Here is a 24148-nt window from a genome sequence, read left to right on the forward strand (position 1 = left end):
TGGATAGTTCTAGGTAAACACTAGCAATGATGGTTGAACAACTAGCAGCTTGAAAATTGAATTCTGAGTTCAGATGCAAAGAATAGCTATTTTACATGGGATGAAATTGAGCCAAACGCGAATTCGCGGCAAACTTTTCAGCTCACGAGGAATGCATTTACAGAAAAACTACAAGGAGATGGAATTCGGTTTTAGATTCATTTGAAAGCTGAGGATTGTAGCTTCAATTTGGCACTTACATTTCTAGCATGTATGGTTCAGAAGTTATGAAGGCTTTAGTAGAGGTTGATTTTTTTCAGAAAAGAGTCAAGATTTTCAAATGAAAGATGCGCTTTTGAATTACCAACAAGAATTTCGTTACTCTAAGGGAGGCCCAATGGATAGCCACCTGATCAGGGCGCCTCTGTTCTGACTTTTGCCCGCTGAGACACTTGCAAATATATTAGCGCAAAGATGATATTATCACTACAATTATCAAAGGACTATATGGATGAGGGAAAGATTCAGAAAAGACAAAAGAGATTCTACAATGAAGTTCTGGATATGATAGAATGGTTTGGATAAGATTACTTAAAGATAAGAGTTTGGCTAGGACAATTCTATGCTAGATACTCACAACTATGGGTTGGAATAGGCCTTTCAAAGATCTGGTCAAAGGTTTTGGACTGGAATCTGCTTGCCCGCCAGACAGGACTCAGGCACCCGGTTCTGCACTCAGCACGGCACTCTGGTCTCTGCACGGCCTCTGAACTGGATCTGATGTGTTGGTTCTGGGTTGAATTATCAGGTTATAGCTCTGCTCTACTGGTATTGATCTCTGGGTTCTAGCAAGAGTTCTTGGCAAGAAGCAGAAACAGCACCACAGCCAAGCTATTCAATCTTTGGTGTGCCCCTTGGAAGTCTGGGGTTAAAATCAGGTTTCAAGATTTTAAAGACCAGCTGAGAAAGGTTCAGTTTTAGAATGGGCCTTCTGCTTTCAGAGTTCTAGAGTGTTGGATCTGGGTTCTCCCGCAGAGCGCTTCGCCAGTAAATCAGTTGATGGGTGAATCTGTGTAGGTCCTAACCTGTCCCTATTTATGTCTTTCACAGAGGGGTGGGTAGGCTGAATGATACTAAGCCCACCCTCTAGGAATCTGATTGGTCAGAGTATTTCCCCTCTCCTGATTTGAGAAGGAAATCTAGTGTCATAGTGATGCTGCATTTTACAATCCGGGGAGTACCTCCCCTTTGTTTCAGTACAGTATATCTATTTTTCACATAAATCATATTTACAATATCACCAACTTGCTAATAATACATATTCACATCACAGATTTAGTACACCACGTATCCGTCCGAGTTCCATCTCAGTGAGAGCTTTGGTTCAAAATTGACAGTTTTTTGCGCTTTTGGTGGGGTAGCCAGTATCAGATCTGTCCACATTTTTCTCCATACATGCGCATGACATCTGGGCATAATCGTGTGAAGTTTCATATTTCTAGCATTTTCACAATTGCTACAACATCAACATTTTGGTAGTCCTGTTTCTGAACATCGCAAAGATTTCAGAGTAGTTTCAAACGGTGAGCAGAAATTTCATTTTAACAACACTATATTTACAGATTTTTACCAATTTTTTTCAGTTCTCTGCAAGTCTTTTTCAAAAGATATTTTCTTTTGGGTCAAGATGCACATATCCGTCTGGTCCCACCCCCAAGGTTTGGCTGGGCCAGAGCACTCCCAGGCTCCCTTCCTGCTGGCAGTTGTTTTCTGTTGGCAGTTGAATCTGCATATCTTTTCAATCAAGAGAGTCTTTTGTCTCTCCTCAGAGCAACAGGCCAAAATCTCCTCCCACCTCCATTAATAACTCAATTACAGTTCCTGAGCAGAGAGCAGGGGGAAGATTGCTTTGTTTAGGGCAAACTGTGGAATGTGCCTATGGAGTACTGTGGCTAACATTAGTTCACTTCTAAAGCACTGCTTTAAAATTGTCTTTTCTAAAATAAACTTCACATTTTCAACAAATATACCCACAGATCTCTTCATTCCAGTCTTTTTAAAACATAGAAATTGAATTGTAGCAACCTATATTGCTTTTGATGGCAAGCCTCTTCTTTTCCACAATTTGATTTTAAAACACAAGTTTTAACTAAGAGTATAAGTAAATGACAGCTCTGCCACAGGCGAGCGGCAGTACTGTGCCCATATCTGACCAATTTTTCCAGGCAAGCATCTTTTTGAATGTGGATTTTCTTATGATGAAATGTGCTTCTCCTGACATTGTGCTTAGGTGGATTCTTTAAATAAAGTTATGTTTAACACACAACAAGGAATATGGTGCTTTTCTGATGTGTGGGAACCATGATTTTTCACTTTCCACAGCCAAGGAACAACGGATTTTAAAGCACTTCTGGGTTTTCCTGGCAAGCAACCCTGCTTTTTCAAGTAGTTTAATTTCACTCTGCGGGCATCCCAATGACAGGTTTTGGTAGTGTGATCTCTGGTTCCACCACTGACACAGGCAAATGGATTGGCGGCCTATTTTTCAGGTTTCCCCTGCGCACTTCTCAGAGATTTTTAGCTCCCATAAGGCTTTTCGACAGCCATTCTGTTGGTTTTGAAGAAAGCAGCACACAGTGATGTTGCAGGGCAGAGCCTAGTGGGTCAGAACATCCCACAGGTGGAGGAGCACCAATAAGAAGCGGAGCAATAACTTGTGGTGGAGGAGCAATAGAAGGAACGATAGGAGGAGCAGGAATTGCTACGGGAGGAGGAACGACAGCAGGAAGAGGTAAAGCAACAGGAATAGGTACATAAGGAGGTGGCGCAGTGGCGCCACGCCTTCGTTCATTTAAAAGCTTATCAATCAGTTCATCTGACGCATGAACATTTTTAGATGGGTATATTTTTTGGATGCCAAGTTGAAAAGCCCTATCCATGTTTCTAACTGACTCTGACTGTTTTTGTTGATCATACAATAATGTTTTCTCGGCGCTCAACATATGTCGGCGCGCATGTTTCTCTCTACTTTTAAGCTACTGCATAGCTTCTTTTTTTCCAATTTTGTAATACATCAAACGCTGCAGGTCTAGCTTTTTTCTTTAACATTGTAGATTCTAAATATTCTATGCAAGAAATCTCAAAGCTATCATTGATTGGCCACTGATGTTCGGAAGCATGTCTAGTTTGTCTGTGCCAAATATCGTTAAACACTATACTACCAATGCCGGACTTACAGTACATAGTACATGCCGGCGACCCCTTCTGTGGTGCCGGACGGCCAAATTTCAAAGATTGTCTGTCTCTGGGCAATAATGCCCTGAAACAGGCAGAGAATTTCTCAGGCATATCAGATTTCTGGTGTTACCTGGCAGTAATTGCACTCGCAAGGACAATGCGGCAAATCAAATATCAGGATACTTAGGAATCGGGGCACGACTCACCTGATCAAAGGACTAAGAGAGGTTCGATCGGATTACTAAGGACAACAAAGGACCCTCGTGGTTGGTGATTTCGGCAAAACAGCCCACCTCGGTATATGGACCCTAGTCAAGATGCAAGATGCCGTCTCGGACCGCGTGCTCACCGTCCAGGGATCGGGTCGTGCAGTACTGTTGAGGTGTTGCGTCTCATCCAAGAAGGGGCCCCCTTTCTCACTGTCCAATCCCGGTCCAATAGCTGCGTCAACACTTCAACGAGACGGCATCAATCTGGAGGGTCCCTTTTCGGGCGCCATCTGTAAAAACAAGGAAATAGCGAGGCTGACTACCACAAAAGGAAATACACCAATCACGGGCTATAAAGATTCACAGATCTTTATTCTGCACAGTTACAAAGAAACACAGATAGCTATCTGGCCATCAACACCCCGCAATGAGTACCAGCCCATCAAAGAGAGGAGAGAGAGTGCTGGACATCTAAACATCTGTGCTTTTATACAGTTTTCAGTAATATTGTCCACCCCCTCTTCATGTTAATAATCTGCGGTCTAGAGTTTGTGCCTAGTTCACATACAGCTTATACAATAATATGCAAAAGATTACATAGGTTTCCATTTCCATGAAGACACAATGTCGATATATGTTCTCAAATCTTGCAGCAAGCACGGTTTGTTGTCTCCTCACAATTGCATTTGGCCTGTGTCCATGCTCAAGGTTTGCTTTATATTGTCCCAATGTTTATACAAGGATGAGACTTGTGTGCGCAGACAATACTTAGATGACAGTTCATTTGCAGCTCAAGGTCTCTTTACCAAGTATAAACAGTCGGCTCTTGGACAGCCTAAACATGAACAGAACTCAAAGGTCAGGAGGTTTGGTTGCAAGTTGAAAGCATAGTCCACCATTTTAGAACAGAAAATATACAAACAGAAATCAAAATGGCGAATGATTCTAAAATGTTGCTATGTGAGAGTACCCAATACGTTTCAACTAAAGCAACCTGTGTGCTTCTACAGCACGCCCTTCAGTCTGTTCCCACAATGGTTCATTCTAATAGGTTTTCCTCAGCCAGAATAGTTTGCCCTCGCTGGGAGGCTGTACATGCAGCCCAACAGTATGTACACTTATGTATTGTCCCCGGTGACTGTTCCATTTACTTGCCCTCAACAAACTGGCCAGAATGTCCCTCAAATTCCCCCCATTGTTAGAAGCTAACTGCATCCCGTAAAATCTGATTTCTTATCTATTGTATGATCTTTTGTGATGAAATGAGCATTGTTCCTCCTGTATATATATATAAATAAATAAATAAATAAATAAATAAATAAATTAATGCATACATACATAAATAGAATGCTGTGCTAACCAGCTCTGGGCAAGTCAGCACGGAACCCAACATTCTTGGGTGGTGCAGGGGATGGGGGATTTTATGACATTTCAACAACTAAATGCACCCCTGCCAGAGGTATTGATACTCCCTGCAAAGAGTGCCGGGATCCTCAGGCAAACCTCCACAGAGAGAGACAATGAGGAAAGGCACTTTCTTTTATCATAAATTGCTCTGTACACACAGACACAACCGGCGGCACTGTAATCGTAACACCACTTACACCTTGTTTGTGTGCAGCGCAGGGGCGCATTCGCCGTGCACACATTGCACCTTAAAACTGAATTAAAAATTCTTAATATAAGCCAACCGCCTACCGCCCCATAAAAGTCTGTAAATATGCAACAGCACATTTGCAAACATACTGACTTCTTTGTTAGGAAATAACATGAAATGCACACATTCAGAAGTCATTGTAGCCGGTGTGGTGTCGCACTTCCTCTTGAGCTGTTAGGCATAGTAGTGAGCAGAGCTGACATTCGCCATTTTTCAATGTTTGTGCAAGAGACATGGCCAAAGTGACAGTGATGCCCCTTAGGTCTGCCTTGGTACATGTCTGCTAGAACATTACTTACTGTGACACAAGAAAGGCTCTGAGCAGCAATTAGGCGGCTCATTTCTGGTGGAAAATGGGGCCCTGGGGACCGACCTGATATAACATTGTGGTTTTCTTGATAAATTGGCTGTGACTTCTGGGATTGCAAAGGAGAGGGGAGGCTTTCTCATTGAGGACCACTGAGCCAAACTAAGCACTCTCCAAATGCGTAGAGCAACACAAAAGAATTCTGAATGTGATGGGAAGAATTGTAGACAAAATACAATGTAATGGCAGGCATATAAAGCAATACAGGTTACTGATCATTTAAGCAATCATTAGTATGACTTTAGTACCAAATATTTGTTCAATTGTTGAAAGACACATATATTAACTGATTTATGTTCACAGACTATGCATTTGATCTTATTGGAAGGCAAGCAATTACTTTTTGTCTTTCATTAGACATTAGAAATGTGGAATTTACAATATAGTCAATTAATGATGGCTAGTGGAGGCAAAGATTCCATTCATAAAAGCAAACTGGCTTTTTTCTTTGCTGAATTTGGGAAGCATACAAAATCAGCGGTGTCGCGATATAATATAACTATCCTTCATGTGCTATGAACCATTACAATAGGGAAGTAACAGAGTGGTAATTGATGTGTTTTAAAGCAATTATGACTAACAATTGGATGCTACCTTAATTCGAGGGTAAATGCGGTTATTGCCCATTAATGTTCCACCCTAACATAAATATTAATTTCCGGAAGTCAGGCATATAGCGTGTATGTGCACGTCCGTGCGTGTATGTGTGCGCGCGCGCGCGTATAACTTAGTCGCATATGCATATACCCGCACACCGCTGGGGTCCTCTCTCAAATAACACTCTCTGCTTGGTCCTTATTCAGGAACTTCAGTTGCTTCGCTTTGGACTAGCAGTTTCCATTTTAAACACATGTTGGACCATACAGCTCACATGGCCCACTTTCTCACGTCACTGCAATACATTTTGTTTTAGTGCTCTGAATAATCCCCAAATGTGGTGAAGGAAAAAAGGTCTTGACAGAGTAGATTTAGAGAGTGGCCTCTTGAATGAGGGATGTCAGTATACTTGGTTTTGAGGTTAAATAACGTGGCTCCCACGTCAGCGAACACGGTCTGTAGTGGGTTTTATTCACCCTCTTGCAAGTTCAAGGCTTGAGCCAACACTAAGGTTATTTAACCTCTTGTGCGACCAATAACACGCATTACAACCTGATGTCATGGTCTGTAATAGTGGAGTTACAAAACAGGTCAATGCAGAACAGGTAAAAACATGTGAATGGGCCCGGGAGCGGGCATTTTAAAAGATGCTGCCACCCGTACCAAGCCCAATATTGACAAATGCCTTGCCAATATTGCAATGTTATAATTCTAGTTATTACTCACGTCCGATGGAACTGGCTTACAGAGTGGGAAATTAAGCCATTAAGACAGCACGTTATGTTGTAAAACCTTTTTTTTTTTTTTTTTTTTACTACTCAAGCCAATGTCCTTTTGCTTTCAAGGCTGAGACGCGGCACGAGCTGAACTTAAGATGTCCATGCAGCCTTACAAGAAATGGTTTCCTACAGAATATGCACCCCTTGAGAACCTGCTAAAAACAAGCAGCTACCTTAGGAATCTATTTGTAAGTGACAATGGCAAGGAATGATTTGCAGGGGACATTTAGCTGTTTACACGCCACAGCTTAAAGGTGATCTTGCCTAGTTGTACTCAATTCATGTGCATTCTGCCTTGTAAAAGTTGAAAAGGGCATGCAGGGGACCCAAGAGCACATTAGTGCTAGTGTTCTTGGTCCCATGTATGCAATTTACTGTAAAAATAAAAGGACACCCACAGTAATCTTCTCTGCGTGCTAATGCAGTTCTATAGCCGGCAACCCAAGGATATTACTGCCACAAGTTATGAGTATTATAATATCATGTGTTTCCAGACTGACCATTTCCAGCATCTGGCAATGTGCAGATGCTTGTTTTTGTTCCTCTTGGTACCATGTTTCTTCTTGAGAAAGAGACCGGGCGTGACAGGGTGAGAAAAAGGGAATGGTGGCATTGTGAGCTAGAGAAATGTGACCGGCAAGAAAAGGGCAAGGGGCAGGAGGGCAGGGTTGCAGGTTGTTTTGCCTCGTTGGGTCTATCCCCCCTTCCCAATGAACAGACTCACCTCTAAGATCTCCTATCACCTCACGCTGCACACAACCCCCGCATAGATGGCCGCCACCGGCCTAGACATTAGCAAAGCAACACCACCCGAGCCATGAATAAGCTCTCCTGGACTAGTGGCTGAACAGACCGACCCAAAGCTGTGTGGTCTCGCAGATCTTGGGCTCAAGCGTCTTCCCCAAACCCAGAGAAAAAAGATTTAACACTGGAGACGGGTACTTCAGACATGTACACATCAACACAAACATTTTCGCATCTGCCTCGCCGCCCACTGTCCAACTAATGGCGGTGCAGAACCATACTACACTATATGCCGCTGTAAATACACCCATCTACCGTCACTTCAATTGTCACTTCACCTGCACGATACTTATGTGCATAATATTGCACATTGTTTCCCCAACCATTTTTCTCTGTAGACTGAAAGTGCGGCACAACTCATTACCAAATGCTGCAAAGTTTCTACCTCCTGTCCACAGCAACGACAAGAGGCAATCCGATCTTCTCTCTTTTTAATCCTTCTACCCAGCACCTCCCTCGTGGGCAGGAGGTTAAGGCGGAATCTCAGAAAATACTGTCTTTCCGAATAGGAGGGGAATTTGTCTAAGTATGGAAGCACTGCGCCTCGGCTATAATGTTCTTCCTTACCAAGAGATATAGACGGAAGAGCACTAAGCCTATCCATTGTGACAATCGAGTCCCAATCTAGAAGTTTTTTCTTTACCTTGAGCGGATTTTGCATTTAACTGTCTGTGTTTTGAGCAATCGTATCCAAAATGCCTTTGCAAGTTGTCTGCCATGCGTTTAAGGCTGGAATCGATCCACCAGACAGGGCTTCGTTTATGGGCAAACATCCACTTCTGTTTGCAGGGTCCAGGCATTTGCTGTAAAGAGTTAGTGATTTCCAAACCATTGTGATATAAAGTGAGGTTAACCCCAGTTCTTTTCTCACACATTCAATGGGAAGGGATGATGGTAATCTCAAAACTCTTTTCCAAAAGAGGCTTTCCAACAGGCGCCAAACCTCCGGAGCAAGAAAAAACAGCTTACTGCTCCGAAGGCTTCCTGCATATCAGATATAAATAGGCAAAATACAGCAGGAGCCAAACGGCACCCCTGTTTCAGCCCGTTCTTAGAGATGACATTATTTGAAAGGGTACCTTTTCTATCCAATCTGATTCTGAGTGTTGTTCCATTATGAAGGGCCTCCAAGGGTTCTCTCAGATTGGTTGGACAGCCCCATTTCCTCAATTTAGTCCACAAAAGGCTACGGTCAACAGAATCGAATGCCTGTTCAAGATCTATGGACGCACTATAGATGTCTTTATATTTTTTTTCCTTGATCATGCATTTAAGTATGTTAATAAGTAAAACATTCAAGGATGTCCCAATGTCTTTGCGGAAACCCGACTGCCAAGGATCTTGATGGCAAGTCAGCCGAATCCAATCATTCAGGTGTCTCAGGACCACTGCGGCGAATATTTTTCCCACAATGTTCAAGAGAGCGATCGGTCTATAGTTTGCAGGATCGGACCTATCGCCCTTCTTGATGATCGGTACGATTATTGACCTGGTCCAAGAATGAGGTATCTTTTTGAGACACTTTATTTCATTGAACAGGGTTGTCATGAATAGTGCCCATTTCTTCGGGTCACTCTTAAGGATCTCGTTTGTAAGACCATCAGGCCCAGCGGCCCTTAAGGAATTTGAGCTGTTAATGAGATCCACGATGTCCTGTTTTTCGAATTTGAGGTCCCAAGGTTTGTCAGAGGATAGATGTTTTTGTGGTTCACAGATTTTCCCCATAGAATAGAGTTTCAGGAAGTGTTCCTCCCAGACCGTTGCAGGTATTGGATTGCCAGTGTTTGACTCGACAGGCGTGGATATGTCGTTTATCAGTTTCCAGATACCAGAGATGTTTTTACTGGTAACTAATTGTATCATCTTCTGGCTGTCTTGTTGCGCCAACAGATGTTTATGTTGGATAAGCCAGTTTCTGTAGGTGTTTCTGATTTTCTTGTACAGAGATAGGTCTACTGGTGAGTTCGAAGTTTTAAATCGCCTCCTGGCCCTCCGGACATTCCTTTTTTTGGCTGCTACTTGATAGTCATAGGTGTGTCTGATGGTTGAAGAGCCACCCTTTGCAGCCTCCTTCATACAAAATACATTTAGTGCATCATTGTAGTCAATGAGTTTTATACTGTGATCTTGGTGGTCCGGTTTTAACTTCAATAGAGTGTCCAGTACCAGACCTAGGTCTTTTCTTTTGATTCTGAGTCGGTTGCCACCCGGGACCAATTCCAGGTGGTGATACGGTAAGTGTTGTGCTGGTAAAACATAATGAGTGTCCCAGTCATCACTCTGTTCCGTTTGGACCACTGTCAACAATGTCATCTTCCCCATCAGTTGCTCTGTAGCAAAGATGTAGTGCAACGTACTGAATTGATTAGCCCGTTTCCAAGTTGGTGCTGCCGGTTGATCACCCCGCAGGCTGCCATTAATCATCAAAATACTATTAAATGATGAAGCTCTGATGTCTTCAATGTTCTCGCTCCTCACCTAAAACAGGAGTTTGTTCTTCTCAAACGTTCTGTAACTACTGCATGAACATTCAGGTTCACAGTGGCCTTGATTTCCTGGTACTGGGCCAACCAAGCCTTTCTTTGATTCAACTCCATGGTTATGTTTTCGATTTCTAACTGCGACAACACTGAAAAGCCTTTCTGCTCACGGGATGCATTGTGGAATTGTCCATAGTCCATACATTTCTATGCATATCAACACAATCTATTCACTACATAGCCAGCCTTTAAGAATACTTTGTCTACTTGCGTTACTGCATCTGTACAATTGTAAAATGACTTGATATCTTTTTCATTATTTCTGTAGCATGAGCATCTTCATCTCGAGCCCGAAATGTTGCTCATCTTTGACACCTCTTCTTCAGTGCCTATACAATGTCAATGGTCTTCAGCTTCTTGTCTCTTTTCTAGGTGTGCCGGCTCTGCTTTTCATGACATCACCAATCTTCTCTTTTGCTCAGTTTTCACACTTCTTCCGGGATTTCATTCAAATGGCCATCATATTGTTGTGAATGCATGTATGGCTTCCTTAATGGTAACCTTACTTCCAATATTCTTTTCGGTATGGGTATTCTCACTCGTACTGCACATGTCTCACACTCTGGCTCCCAACATATAGGCAGCATGGGGGAGGAGCTTTGAGTGGGGGTACTTGGCTCTACCTCTACACTACCCCCTCTGGGCGATTCATCAACCACTCTCTCATCAACCTTCACATCTAGACATCCTCGTCTGAAGAAATGCTACTTTGGGACCCATATCTTTATGACTCCCTTCTCCAGGACTTAAGCATGGATTGTCCGCTAGGACTGCAGAAGATCCATTTCCCTATATACTTCTTGTGGTTCTTTGGGTACAGGAACTTTGTTCCCTCTGGTGCATGTATACCGGACTTCACATAGTCTCTGATTACTTCGTCAGTCAGCTCTTTAGTTTTCCATCCTGAATCAACAACAATCATAGGGCTTCATTCCGAGTAGGGGGGTGCAAAGGGATACCGGACACCGTTAAGGACTTTGGTGCCGGTAATCCCTTTGCGCCCTACTACGAGGTCCCTTTGCGGACCCGTCCTTAACACCTGCTTTTACCAGGCGTTATGGACGGGACCCACAAAGGGACTTCAGAGGTAATAACGGTACCGTGATTTATGGTACCATTATTAGCACCCTCCCCATTCCCATTGAGCCCTCAGGGGGCTCAAATGGCAATGGGGATTGGCATTTTCAATGGGGACTTACCGGTCCCGCTAAGGTCGGACTAGACCGGTAAGTCCCTATCGAACCAGGGCGGATACGGTACCGGTATTGGTGCTAGTCATGGCGCTAAAACCGCCATGACTAGCAAAAACCTCGGAATGAGGCCAATAATCTTCATTCCGACAGCTTTATTTGCAGTATTCTTGCATTGTGAGATTATTATCCTGATCACACAAAATCCGAGCAAAACCATCACTATTGGGGCTCCAAGGAATTTGAACATGTCTGCCATCCATTGTGGAACCCACGAGAAGATTGATCCAAACCAACTATCATCAGCAATGTCTTCAACTCCGTCTATCATCTGGATGTGTAACTTCATCAGCATCGTTATGGCCTCTTTCAAGGTGCCATTCTCATTGCCTTGAGAAGGTATGAATGAGCAACATGATTCTCCAATTTTGGCCCAAACACCTCCATCTATAGCTGTGATCATGTTCACGACGTATCTGTTCTAAAGAGTCATCAGTCATATGACGCTCAGCTCTTCCTTGATAGCATTGAATCCCTTTATAGTAGTGTTAATCGTCTGCAACAATTCCCATCTGGTTATCTGTAACCACTTGGTGTTTGCATCCGTCTGCATCATGGGAAGGAAGATTATCGTGAATATTGGTGACGTCTTACTAAACAATCTGTGCTCATATGGGATGGAATCAAAGGCTTCTATTGACTTTGCTGAGAAATAGTTCTCTCTCCTCATTCGATTCAGGAGTTCAACAGATCTCTTTTTCCTCAGGTGTGCATATGCTTTAGGAAATTCACCAATGTTTAGGTCACTTTTAGGAATCACCAATGCAGGAACATGGATGTTTACTATAGAACATAATCCTCCCCAATCTCTGGGCAGCTTCATATAAGTGCTGTATCCACAAGTCCAGTAGTGATCCATTACCACTGCTGTCCCGTCCTTCATTCCTGGCACGTCAAAGATTCAACCACAGTTCTAATTCTCTCCAAAACAATGTCAATAGTTGGTTTGTAGCAACCAATCACTTTCCACACTCTGCAGACGACCACTCCTTCCTCCCATCCATCTGGTGAAAGTACTGATCCCCAGATTTGCATTTGGCCTCTGTTCTTCCATATTTGGATTTCTTCTGTGGATGTTCCTGGGCTTTCAAGCCTTCTGTTCACTTCCCGTCTGATTCCAGCCCCTTTTCTTCCAGGTTGTTCGTATCTTATCACATGATTTCTGGTGTGTGCTCTTGCTCTTGTCTTTATGTCTTCAACATAATCGTCTTCATCTGGATCTGTCCATTCTGTTGCCCATACTAAAGGGGCTCTTCGGCCTATGAACTGACCTCTTGATTGTCAGAGTACAATGTGGGATAGACAGTGTGCTGTCTGAACATCTATTTCAATGGCTATGAATATCTCAGATTTCCACATATTTAAGGCAGGAGTGCACATACGTAGCAGGTCCTCCTTCCAACTTCTTTCATGTGCTGATACCACATGTTGTACCCCAAGTGTGCTGTACTATCTAGTTAGTCATTTAAATCATGATCATCCTCCCTTGCACTTCTCTTAGGTCTCTTCCTTGCCTCATGAGCTCTTATAATCATCTCATGAAGTATGTCAGCATAGTTCCTTCTTACTGGGGGAATCATAGGGACACTTGTCAGTGGAATTGGTGTCAGTACATGTACTGCTGGTGTAGAAACAATCATATACGGCCTTGCCAATCATAAAATCGCCATAACTGTACCTTCCGGCTGCATAGGAAGATATACAGGAGCTACTGCCTTGTTTTGATCTATATAATAAACAGTATGTATCGTGAGAGATAGAAGAATAACAATGAACATGACACGTATATATTGTGTACCAATATGTCCATTTTATACAGAAATAGCTTCTTGCACGTTGTGGTGCTCTCTCGTTGTTTGCTACATTGTTGTTATATCAATGATGCCCATTTTTGCCTGGGATTACTTTTAAGGAAGGAAAAATCAATTTTAATCAGGAACTCTCATAACCTTTTCTATCAACTGTTGAATCTGTTCCACAAGCTCCACAAGCATCTGGCTGATTGCAGGACGATTGATAGGATTCCAAATGATTACAAAAGAGTTGTTTTTTTGCCAAACCAAATGAGGATGAGCTTCCAGCAAATAGTAAAAGACCAGGTCCCGTAGATTGTGAATGTCATCACTCGATAGACCCATCCATGCGTTCAAAGACATGCGTCAGGCAACAAACAAAAATGCTTGCGAATTTCATGCATCAGCCAATTTATTGCAGGTCTATTCCTGGGATCTCTCACTAATACTAATAATAAGTATTGGTTTGTCTTCCAACAAGATAAGGATGCTTTCAATCAAGAAATAAAAGACAATTGCAAGCAGTGTGTGAGTGCCCTCGTCAGACAGGACCATCTGTGCTGTACTCAAGTAACTGGAGGATTTGCTCAATTATGGCTACAAGCAGTCTCTTCACAACTGGACAATTTTTAGGATCTTGCAAAAACACAAGAACGTAAACAGTTCTCCCAACTAGTGCAGGATAGGCACAAAGAAAGAAGAGGAAAACAGAAAAAATGATTGTATGAATGCTGCCATTAGAAACTACCACGGGCACCTCCAAAGAGAAACTCGGTGAGAAAGGAATCAGGGAACTGTTTCCTCTTCCAGGGAATTTCCTTCAAGACTTCAATATGTCTCAGTCCAATGTTTAGCAATACTCCTGTTGCTCAAGAACAATAGCTTTTTCACTCCTTGCTTAGCAGCTACAAAGAGTGTCTCGGAAGAACCACAGTCCAATGTACTCTTTATGTGTCTACTGGACATTCTCTGCATCCTTCTTTCTCATCATTGATCTAGTCTGCACAAGCTGAACTTCTTCTGCCTGGCTTGCTTCCGAATGGGGTGGGAGTGCGGTGGTCTCGCCGGTGTAGATCTTCACGTCTCGCAGGTGCAACCAAGCGCATCTCCCTAGGACCTTCACTGCCGATAAAGTTACGTCCTCTACTTTAAAAGGACTGTTAAATCTGTGTTGGTGCCATTTGCGGGTAAAGTTCCTGATCAAATCTTGATCTCTGGGAAATATTTTTGACAATAATAGTTCCTTTGGTGTGGTTGCTGTATGGTCTTTATCTGTGTTCTGAGACTGGTACCCCGTCCGCTTGAGTTGGTATGAAATGACAGAGATACTTGTAGTCATACATGTTAAGTAGGCACGTAGCTCATCTACTCACAATTCTACTGTTGTCTGGGTATCACTTCTAGTCCTTGATGGAGGAGTGAGAGGCATTGTCATTCGCCTCCCCGTTACTAGTTCATGGGGCGTGAGGTGATGGTCAGAGCCTGGTTGATACCTCAGTGTATGTAATGCAAGAGGCAGGCAATGCAGCCATTCTTTTTTCAACATTAACTTTAGCTTAGCTATCCTTTCTTTGAGCAGACCATTGAGTCTCTCATGTATCCTGTTTGCTTGCTGGTGATGAGCTGAGGAAAACGTATGCTTTATACTGAGTAATTTGCTCAAACACTTCATTTACCAAATGTGGGCTATTATCTGATGTCAATACCCCACATATTCCCTATCTAGGAAATACTTCTCGAACTTAAAACTTTGCAGCGCAAAAGGCCTCTGGGTGTGTGCATGGACCAGCCTTGATCCTCCTAGAAAAGGGTCCCACCACCACTATCATATACCTATATCCATTACAGACCTGCGGCATATCAACAAAGTCGATATGTAAATGCTGAAAAGGACTATTGGGTCGAGGTATAACTCCTCTGACTGTTCATAGCGTGTGCCCTGCAGTAAACCTTTGATATACGATGCAATTTACTACATATAAAGCAACGTGTTCTAATACATTCTGTACAAACCAGTCCTCTGCAGTAGTTGCTGCAAGGCTTTCCTTAGTGACATGTGCAGGGTTGTGTAGCTGTTCCAATGCCACCCTTAATTAGGCTACAGGCATCAGTGGTTTACCAGTGCTTTCCTGTTGGCACAATGCCTTGGAAGTGGATAAGGAACACCCCCTCCGTGTACACAGGTCTTTCTTGTCCTGTGGTGCTCCACTTTGAACTTCCATCAATTGTGTCTTTGATAATTTATTGAAGCTTTCATTTACTATCATCATCAAAACCATTCTCTCATTCACATCAGGCGTATCAAAACTCATTATGTCAATTGAATATGCAACCCTTTTTGCTTCTTCGTCTGCAGCTTGGTTTCCGTGTGAAATAAAGTCTGCTCTCTTAGCATGCGCTGCACATTTGACTATTGCAATGGCTAATGGGAGTTGTAGTGCTTTAATATATCTGTCCAATAAGGCGGCATGTTGCACTGGAGCGCTGTCTGCTCGGAGGTAGTCCCTCCTTTTCCAATGTGCTAGCCCTGCATGTACTGTTGACGTCACATACGCAGAGTCACTGTCCACAGTTACTTCCCGGTCTGCGTGTTTCATGAGGGCAACAATCAGCACCACACATTCTGCAGCCTGTGCTGAAAGGTGCGACAGTAGTCTTGCACTTATCATTACTTCAAATTCTCCATCAGCCCTGTGCCTTACTACAGAGGCACCTGAATGTCTTTGCCCATCAGTGTGATCGATCCTTGAAGAAACATCAATAAAAAAGAATCTCCCCCGCTGTCAAAGCATTTTGTTTCACCCTCGGGATCTCATCATAGAATTCCTCATAGTTTGAGCAATCATGTGCTTGCTCGTCCTCTGCCAGTGATTCAGCTACACACGTGGAAGGTTTCTCTGTTTTACATCTTACCATTTTGATCGCTGGATTTGATGTTTGATATAACCACCTCATAAGCAGAGGCTTTTTAAGATGTCAGTGTACCTTTAGGTTTTTCTAAAAGAGCAAATAATGCATGCTCAACAAACAACGTCATGGGACACCCCATTACTATTCTCAATAGCGAATGTGGCGGCTGCCAAAGACTGTTCGCAAGGGAAGTAACCTCTCATTACTGGGTCCAAAACCCCACTGTAATATGCTAAAGGCTTGTACCCCAACGTAGTTCTCTGCGTGAGTACCACCGTCATAACTGTTCCATTTGTGTGCAAAAATAAAAAGAATTTCTCAGAATAATTAGGAATCCCTAAAACTGGAGCTGTGCAAATTGCCTTTTTTCACTCACCACACCCTTCCTCCATTTCCTAAATCCAAACAATCTTTTCCTAGCTTTGTTGTGCCTTTTTCAGGGCCTGCAACAATGGCCTCATATATGAACTATAATCAAATACCCGTGCTCTTGCATAATTGCACAGTCCCAGGAATTGCTGCATGTGCTTTATCGTGTGTGGTTTTGCCATTTTCAAAATTGCTGCAGCCCTTTCAGGTGCGACTTTCTTTCATTCATGCCAAATTAACTGACCTATGTATAACACCTCTCCCTGGAAATACTGCAATTTTTCTTTGTCACCTTTGTACCCTTTCTCGGCTAAAATAATCATTTGCTGAACTGAGTCACATCTACACTCTTCCTCTGACATGCTGCAGACCAAAATATCATCTACTTATTGCAGCACGACACTTGGCACATCAATATTGCTTAAGTCCATCTGCAAGACTCTATTGAAAATCGATGGCTCCTCACAGTACCCCTGGGGTAATCTTGTGCTTTTTAACTTTCTGATGGAAAGTAAATGACGTCAGATCCAGAGAATATTTATGCAACAGGATTGGGAAAAATGCATTTTTCAAGTCAATCATGGTAAATGATTGCGCCTTAACAGGGCTACTACATAATATCATCGCCGGATTAGGAACTAGAGGAAACTCTGCCTCTACAATCTAATTAATTGGGCGCATGTCTTGCACTAAATGCCACAACCCCACTTCAATATTTTGACTGGATACACTGCGGTATTGCATGGTGACTCTGACATCAGTAAAATGCCTTGATCCATCATGGCGGATATCGTCTTGAAAATGCGCTTGTCTGCCTCTCGAGACATGGGATACTGTCTTGCTCGAGGTAAAATTGCTCCTGGCTTCTGTTTAATATTGACTTCTCCAACTCCTTTTAATAGGCCTACGTCATATCGCCATGTCTCAATAAGAAAATGCATGACGAAGCCGCAATATCATCATCCTCTGTAGAACCTTGCATGTTTCTGCCCTCACCCAATATGTAATGCTCATTTCGTACACTACATCATCATCAGATGGGTCATCCTTAAATATGTCCTCATCAGTGACGTCAGTTAGTCCGTAACCCTCTCCAATAGCAATTACTGTGCTCCATGATCTGCCGTTATGAAATCCTATGAACATGGCCACGGCCCCTCGTACTACAGCTGCTTGTAACTCTAAGGGAAACATACGTCCCTCCTCTTCATCCATGGGAATCTCAGGCCTAAAGAGAAATTCATCAGGTATTCTCATAGTCTTACCTACAATACCAGGCAGCCATGTTATCAAAAATGTGTACCCCATAATGAAATACTTCTGCCTCTAACTGTACCCCTCATATGGCTATTTGTCCTGTAAATGCAATAATGAATCCACTCACATTCACTCACATTTAAATATTGTATTCCTGGCATTGAACACACTATGCCTTCATCAGTAAAATAAATCGTCATGTTGAATTTCGTCATTAGATCTAGACCCAATATATAAACTGGTGTCGGTTTTAAATAAAACAATGGGACAGACATATCACATTCTCCTATAAAGACTGGTAATTTGTCAGTAAAAGGAACTTTACTTGTAGAAACCTTGAGCATTCATGGCATTACCTGATAGTAAACATTTTCCCTCCCATATACATGAGTGAGTTGCACCCGTGTCTACAAAAAAAGAAAAAGGATTTGCCTCCTTTCGTGACATCATCCTGTGTTATCCATTACAGATAGTACTGAACACATCAAGTCTCCCAATGAGCTGTCCTGTTGTGGGTGCATGCCCATAAAAGGATTTCAACCCTTGATAGTGACACTCCCTATGATAGGAGTCAATAACTGTCCTGTGTTTGCGCCCAGCTATATCTGCATGGGTGGGTGCTATGACTGTGCTTGTGGCAGATTCAATGGTGCTTGCTACAGTTGCAAAGTCTGTTGCATTATCTGCGCTTGTGCTTGATACACTGTTTGATCCTGTGCAAACCCACCCCTACTTTGTGAGCTATATGCAGGTGGATAAGCAGTCCCCCCTATTGAGAACTTCCCATTCTGCACATACCTTTGGCTCCCACATGTTCGTGCTATATGCCCTGTCATTCCACATGTCCAACATACAATAGGGAATCTTCTAATTTGCCCTCCCTGTATGCCTTGATTATCATTCTGCATAGGCTGAAACCCACATTGGTTATTATGGAAATTCCCTTGATTATTTTGAAGGCCTCCTCTTCTGCAGAAGTTTCCCCTACCTTGTGGTATAAATCCATTCCCTACTTGATCGAACTGCCGCTGGTTATTCACCTGTGGCATACCTGTTGCTTGCTGTGATCCTGGCCCCTATCCATTAGTTAACATTGTCCATTCTATAGCAGACTTTGATAGCTTTTTCTGTACTAACTTAGCCTCCTCAATCTTCCTACCAACTTATCTCTTTTGATTTTTCTCCTGCAACAATCGGCAATGATGCGCTATGGTCAGCTGTATTTCTGGCAATGGTTTTGCCTCCATGCCCACCAGTTTCTTGAGCTGTCTCTACACCTTGTCTGGTAGCCCTTGACATAATATGTGATAGAACACAGGTATAAATTTTCCCCATGGCTCGCGTGTTTCCAAGTTCCATTGCTCTTGGAAATTCAGAATGTAAATGAGTGGATCCTCCCCTTCCTGCATCTTACGTGCCATTATAGGGCCCATATCTGACATATCAGGATATTGTACCCGAAGCTCTTTCCAGACTGCTGCTCCACAATTATTAAACAGTGCTCCATCATGAGCTGCTAGAAGATCCTTAACGTCCCCTTTAGCTAACATATTGCCTCCTGTCATTTTTTCTGATACATAGATCCATTTTCTGTCACCCGACATCAGACTCAGGAGTTTACACCTTAGATTATCCTTATCCATTTGGGGTCATGGTATATACTCTGGTCCGGCTCCTCCTTTTTCTAAGAACGGGAACTGCAAATCCCAAAATCGCATTCATCCCCCATCGTCTGCCTATCGATAGCAGGGAGAATGGTTCCACACTGTCTTCTACCCAGTAACAACCTTAGCCTGTTCTTATAAGGTGGCAAGTCCCCCTCACACTATGGGATTGCCCTTTATGTCAATCTGGCTGCGTCAGGGGCTTTGGCATCCTCGGTTTAAGTAGGTTCAAGTATGAACATCTAACTTCCCTGTCTGTCGGAGAACACCCCTCAGTGCCAAATGCACTAGCTCCCTCCTCCCCACAGAAGGTTTCTCAATCTTCATCTGACATAGCTTGTCCCCAACTAGTGTGGCTTTACTCTCTCTCATATCTATTCAGAGTCAACTTGTCGAAAGACAGGGCTCTATGCTGAACAAACCTCCCTCTTTACCTTGTGATTTTGCACCTTCAAATCGATCGTTTTTTCCTTTATTTCTTTTATTCACTTTTGGTCCTCATCTCATGATAAACATTGTCGATTTTCTCTCCAATGCTTCTTATATAAAAATGATCCTCGAGATCGTCTCTAGACGGTCCTGGCATTGGTGCATGTGTCGGGAAGAATTATTCTATGTCATCCCATGCTAGTACTTGATTCAGTTCCATTAATTCTTTCTCTATGCGATCAATATTGTGTGCCCTTTGCCTTATTTTGAGGTCCATTTCCTCATCAATCTCTCTTTGTTTCTTTGCTTCATCCCTAACCCTTTCCTCCTCCTGTCTTTTCACCTCTCTTCTCTCCTTTGCCCTACACACTTCTTAATTTCTACATATTTTCATTCTTTTATTCCTTCATTCTGTTCTTCCTCTTCTTCTCTTTTCTTTTCTAGCCTATCTCATTATTCAATTGCTCTTTGCTTGTTATCATAATTCCTTTGCTCCTCTGCTCTTTCCTGTTTTTTTCAACTGTTCATCTTGATACAGCTGTTCCCGTCCTTGTCTACACTTTCTTTTGGCCCAGTCTTCTTTGAATCATTTCTCTCTTTCTTTATCTTTTTTATCCTGTTCGTCCTAATCTTATTTTTGTTTTACTTCCTTGATGCTCTTTCCATCAAGTTTGAGGAATATCTATCCACCGATCCATTTGTTCTGTATGAACGCTAGCTCGTCAGCTTTATCTTTATCTCCTTTCCATCTCTTTATTTCTCTCTCTATGTCTAGAGACATACCTGGTTGATCACTTCTCTCCTTGTCCCGTGGTACTTTAGAGATCACATCTCTTTCTGGAGTCTTGTCAGGACTCTCGTCGCTTATACTTTGGGTTGCTACACCCTGTCGCTGCCTTAAGTTCTCTTAAAGGATAAAATTCTTCATCTTTCGTAATATCGCCTTTTACTTCAGGCACGGTAGGGGGAGCAGAAGGCACAACAACCCCCTCTTTACACTGGTTAAGCATCCAGTCTTCAGGAGCCAGGTTTTCCCTTTCCTCCTGGTACATCTTCCAAAGCTGTCAGCTAGCTAACCTCTTTTCTGGCTTCTTTCCCGTGAATTCTGCGTGCAAGTATGTCGTCATGTGTTGAAAAACTGCTTTGGCTAATGATCCCCCTTATGGCCATGGCATGAACATTTTATCTGCCATACCCTTAACCCATTCTGTACTGTACTGCTTGGTGCCTTTCTTTTTGCAAGTGTCTGCACAAGTGTATAAGCAGAGTAATACCCTCCATCATGACTTTGTCACAATTGACTCTCACTACTTACCGTTATTTTATACAAATAAGTCCTTTCCAAAAAGAAATACAATATGAGCATGCACCAATCGTCACAGCTCCAAGCCTCTGTGTCGTGTTTACTTCAATCTACTTATTAACTGAACATTATCAGTCAACTATATAAATAAATAATTACATTTCAAATCTCAGTATTTCCACCACAGTCTATTCCTGCCTCTAGTAATGACTCTGATTGGAATATGAACTGTTCTCTTTAATGATCCTTGATCTTTCGTAGCTTAGATACGTCCACTTGGTCTTTAAGACAAGTTCATTATAAACATCCTTGATGTAGGATTCTGGGCTTATTATATCGATCGCTCCTCGTCTATATACCTTAAACTATGACGCTCTCCGTCTTAAACTATGACGCTCTTCGTCTTAAACCCAAAAATAAAATAAAATAAGATACCCCAACCTCAGTTACTCTTTCCCTGTTATCATTCTTCCCCACTCAGTGCTCATTCAGTTTGCCACCTCAATCAGTATACTCACCATTCGAGTTTTCGACTTCAGACCCTTGGGATTGCCTCCTCCTCAACCAGCTGCATCAGTCTTTGGTTTGCTCAGCTTCCTGTAGAAGTCGGGAGGGGATTCCGCTTGAAAACGAGGGACCCGTTCCACCTGTACTTGCAAGTTTTATTTTAACTAGTGGCCGCTATCTACAGGGAGCTTCACGTTCCTCCTGCTAAAGGGCGCAGGATGTCTGATATTTCTGGGACCCAAAGCTTACTAGGTCAATGGATTTTTAACCATCATCTCTCTGCTACCATGTGAACTTGTGTACCCAATACATGCCCTTTAAGACGTCTCTCTGCTACCACGTGAACTTGTGTACCCAACACATGCCCTTTAAGACGAGGTAGCAATACTTTGAGATGGATGGAGATGCAGAATATAGTTAAACATCAATATTCAAACTTACTCAGGATGTTGGCAAAGTGCATCTGTTTTAATATCAATGATCTAAAACAGGGAGTTACAGCAAACATCAACAAACTCGCTCGATCTTCTCACTCAACGTATTTCATTAAAAAACATAGTATACTAAAAACTCATCATCATTGATCTCAACCTATATTACAAACTACAAAAACCTACTTGGGGATGTGATAGGGTTAAAAGGAACATCTAGGTATACATTCCATACTTGTCAGGGAAGGTGATCGGGTCTCTAACATCAGGTGGGGCAACTAAGCCCTCCTCTAGTGCAGGTTTCTACGAATGTCATCAAATACACGATGTCCCATTGGTTATACAAACTATAGGGCTATCTGTTACGTGGCCCTCTATAATAGGTTGGCACCCTTGTACCCCTCTGTAATATTCCACACACACAAGCAGCAAGCAGGCTGGAATCCAGGTGCTGGTGGGTGGTCATAACCATAGTTTACCACCAATTAGCCTGTCATCTATCATCACTCTTGCCTTCTGCCAGTCAATTAAGGTTTTGAACTTGGCCTTGGAAATGTTCTCTCCACCTGGGAATAAGAGGGAGTATAGGCATACTCTGTTTCTTAGTTTCGATACAGCTCTTCCAAGTATCTATTTTCATCTATCCATGTGACTGCAGACCACGTTTTAGATTCTTTCTGTATTTAAAGTACTATTAAATGATGAACCTCTGATGTCTTCAATGTTCTTGCTCCTCGCCTAAGACAGGAGTTTGTTCTTTTCACACGTTCTGTAACTACTGCATGAACATTCAGGTTCACAGTGGCCTTGACTTCCTGGTGCTGGGCCAACCAAGCCTTTCTTTGATCACCTCCATGGTTAAGTTTTCGATTTCTAACTGTGACACACTAAAAAGCCTTTCTGCTCACGGGATCCATCTCTGCTAAAGTGTGTTGTGGAATTATCCATAGTCCATACATTCCTATCCATATATGTTGGTGCATCGCCACAATCTATTCACTACATAGCCTTCCTTTTAGAATACTTTGTCTACTTGCGTTACTGAATCTGTACAATTGTAAAATTACTTGATCTCTTCTTCATTATTTCTGTAGCATGAGCATCTTCATCTCGAGCCCAAAATGTTGCTCATCTTTGACACCTCTTCTTCAGTGCCTATACAATGTCTATGGTCTTCAGCTTCTTGCCTCTTTTCTAGGTGTGTCGGATCTGTTTTTCATGATGTCACCAATCTTCTCTTTTGCTCAGTTTTCACACTTCGTTCGGGATTTCATTCAAACGGCCATCATATTGTCATGAATGCATGTATAGCTTCCTTGATGGGAACCTTACTTCCAAGGTTCTTTTCGGTATAGATATTCTCAGTGGTTCTGCACATGTCTCACACTCTGGCTCCGAACATCTAGGCAGCATGGGGGAGGAGCTTTGAGTTGGGGTACTTGGCTCCACCTCTACAAATGTATATGTGATGGTAACGCAGGTGGATGTGGGCCGGGATGTGGCTGGGATAATTGAAAAAGTGAAGCTATGGGGCATCCTGTGCAACAACTGGAAGCACCAGTAGCCTGCTTGGAACAGACATGTTCTCATTTCAGTAAAACCACGTTCCTTACATCCTGATTTGCTGTTTAGGTTGCCATCATGGTGAAAAAATTGCCACCCGAAGGGGCTGTTAATGGCCTGGCGTACCCAAATAATGGCCCCAGTGAAGTTACAGGTATTACCAAGAGTGGCAGGACATTACCAGCGGGTAGCGGCACAGCCCTGCCTGATGGACATTTTCGTCATTAGCAACCAAAAAATTACTAAGTAAGGGAATTTTTTAAGTTTTTCTTTGATGAACTGCATAAAGAAAACCTTACTCAACCCAAGAAAGCCAACATTGGATAGGTGAAATGGAGCATGTAAAAAGACACTTTACACATTCGATGGTGGTTCAGATGGGTAGGAGGGAGGAGGCCTAAAGGGGGAGACCAGCAGTGTGGCTTGGGAGGAGAGATACATTCAGATTATTTATTTTTAAAACTGACAGCTGGTGAGAGAAGGCTGGTGCAGGAGGAGAGCAG

The sequence above is a fragment of the Ambystoma mexicanum genome, chromosome 12 (assembly GCF_040938575.1).
Source record: "Ambystoma mexicanum isolate Mex_15411 chromosome 12, UKY_AmexF1_1, whole genome shotgun sequence".
Lineage (NCBI taxonomy): Eukaryota > Metazoa > Chordata > Amphibia > Caudata > Ambystomatidae > Ambystoma > Ambystoma mexicanum.